This window comes from Emys orbicularis, chromosome 16, assembly GCF_028017835.1.
Source record: "Emys orbicularis isolate rEmyOrb1 chromosome 16, rEmyOrb1.hap1, whole genome shotgun sequence".
In the NCBI taxonomy this organism is placed as follows: domain Eukaryota; kingdom Metazoa; phylum Chordata; order Testudines; family Emydidae; genus Emys; species Emys orbicularis.
Window position 1 is genome coordinate 15510855 of NC_088698.1, and position 2988 is coordinate 15513842.

The window sequence follows — 2988 nt, forward strand, 5'->3', positions numbered from 1 at the left end:
CCTTAGGGGTCAGCCCTGACAGGAAATCAAAGGAGACAAAATCAAAGCAAGGAACGCTGTAGCACCTTAAAGGGATACAGGAAAAGGCAGGATCAGTATATATGAATGAGAAATAGAGAGAGAATAGAGAAATGAATCAAAAAGTGACTCTGCCTCCTGCCAGATCTGCTGCTCCACCTTAGCTGTTTACAATGGTAATGACTAATATACTGGCGTGCTAGTTTCATTTTACCGTAATTGTGGCTCTCACACACAGTACTCTGCCCTTCCCTCAGTGCCAAGATCAGCCTCCTTCACTTTTCTATTCAGGGAAGGAAGGAGTGTCATGCTATATTACCCAGCTGGATTAAGAGTAGTTTTTCCAGTTTAACAGGTCACTGATTTACATGATGATTTAAATGATTGATGGTACATCAAGGTTCAGAACCCTCTGGTTTCTGGACTCCATCATATTGAGCTGCTAGCTTACAGTATCTGAAGAGGAGAAACATCCGGAATGCAGAACTCAGACCCTAGAAGAAACTAAACCGTTAGTCTATGTTAAAAGACTGACTTCTTCCAATAGCCAAATCTCAATGAAAGTCCAGTCCGAAGAAGGTTCCTGGTTCTGTATACGCTGTCTGAATTCTGCAGTTATTCCACAGAAGCAGCTTACATTCTCCTACGTCAGGGTTTCAAACAGGCATTACATTTGGGGTGGGTTTTTTTAAGTAAAACAGTGGACAAGGGAAAGAGGTTAGAGTCTTAATTTCCTCACACCGTCTCTCCCTTTCCAATTTGCATGCCTCCTCTGATGAAGAGTAAGCAAGATTCCTTCACATCGGTATTCGCACTTTCCTGTCACACAGATCTGAGGTTTGTTTAACTATTGAGCATATGGTGTTTGTTCAGCATTTGACACACAGGAAGCTGGAGGTTTTCTGCTTCACCAGAACAGCTCTGAGAGCAGAGCGCACCTTGGGAGTCAATCACACCCTCTTTTGTTTTTTTTTTCACCCCCTCTATTGCTCTTCCTTTCTTCTTTCCATTTAGAAGCGATTCATCATCTCTGTGCCTTTGTTTTTGAGCTGGGACTCCAGCAATAGTAAGGAGGCTGCGGTGCATGCGCTGAGAACAAGCAGGAAGTGTGGAGCAGTGAATCAAGCAGCAGAGAAGTGAGCTATTTATATACGCCACACAGTGTTTGCTTACGAAGAGGGTAAGAGACCTAGAATTCATAACAGCGGCCCAAAATCAATAGGGCAGAAAGTAACTGGCTGAAGCAATAGCGTACTTGTCTCGTTTTGTACGTGATTTTTCAGTATAATCAATCGGCTTATTCACAGGGCCATGCTGTCTTTGCTCATAAATCATATAAAAATATAGCAACAAACCACCCCCCATTGGAGCTAGGATGACCAGATAACAAGTGTGAAAAATCGGGATGGGAGTGGAGGGTAATAGATGCCTATATCAGAAAAAAACCCAAATATTGGGACTATCCCTATAAAATCAGGGACATCTGGTCACCCTAACTGGAGCACTTAACACTGTCCGCTACAATATTTCATTACAAGAATTCCTAACTGCAGGGACATTCAGATCCCATTTGTGGAGTGACAGCAACTGCCCTGATCCCCTGAAACAACCAGGAGCAGGGGAGGTCCCCTGCTGGGGCAAGGATGGAATTGTCCTGGAGAAGACAGACAGGCACCAAAAAGCCCCTGATCAATCAGTGATGGGAGGGCTTCTGACCCCTGCAAGCTGCTGTTAGACCCTATAAAGTCCGGGGGTGAAGGCGTTGCCCTAATGATTTCCTGGCTAGTCCCTGAGTTAAGCCCCCTGCCTGCACACAAGGCTCCCCAGCCCCACAACTCCATTGCCCAATCCCTGCCCTGCGAGCCGGGCTCCTCGGCCAGCTCCCCCGCACTGAGCAAAGGAGGGGACCCCCTCCCCATTGCAAGGGGGCTGCCACTCCCAGGAGCGCCGCCCCCGGCCCAGGTACTTACAGCCAGCGCTGGGCCGCTAAGCTAGTGTCCAACATGCTGCGGCGTCCACAGGGGCCAGCCCCGCGCTGCGGCCGCCTTCCTCCCCTGGAACGCCCCAGCCGGCGCTGCCGCTTCCCTCCCTCCAGCTCCGGGGCAAAGGGCGGGAAGCGGGACCCGTGCAAGCCAGGGCACGTGCCCCCTGGCCGGGAGGGTCCCCGGACTCAGCCATCATGAAGCGCCCGCATCGCCCCTGGCAGCAGCTGCAGCATCCATGACCCGTTCCCGAGCCAGGCGCCTCCGCAGTGATGCGCTGCACAGAGCCGCTGGGGGAGGCTCAGCGGCTCCCGGGCTGTGGCGTGTGCGCCCCCAAGTGGTGAAAGCGGGCGACGGTGGCTCGGATTTCGAGGGCCCTGCTGGAGCTGGGGCACTGGCCGATCAGCAGGCAGTAAAAAGAGGGATGTACCCCGTGCACTGGAGTGATTGGCAGACAGCGTTTAATTTGTGTCAGGGCTGAGCCCGGGCACCTCTAGGGCTTGGCAGTTCATAGCCCCTGCACCTCTGGGCAGAGGCGTAGCGAGTGCCCTCCGACCGGAGGGGGCCCCGCAAGGAAGGGGGCCCCTAAAAGTGGCAAAATAAATACCGCATTCCAGTTTCTGCATTGTAAGGGGCCCCGCCCGGACATATGTTCGGAGGGGGCCACCGTTCGGAGGGGGCCACGTTCTTTGTTGCTACGGCCCTGCCTCTGGGCTTGCCGCCTCAGTTATGAATGTAAAAAAAAAATTCTTTGAGCCCCATCACCTCTTTCCTTACAAATAAAGCACTGCTGGCAGAGCTCTGAAGGGCACTTCCCAAAGGAGGGGGCCTGATATGGCGTCATTGTTGTATTCAGGGTAGTTGTAGCCAAGTGGGTCCCAGGATATTAGAGAGACAAGGTGGGTGAGGTAATATCTTTTAGTGGACCAACTTCGGTTGGTGAAGGAGACAAGCTTTCAAGCCACACAGAGAACTCACAGCACAATCC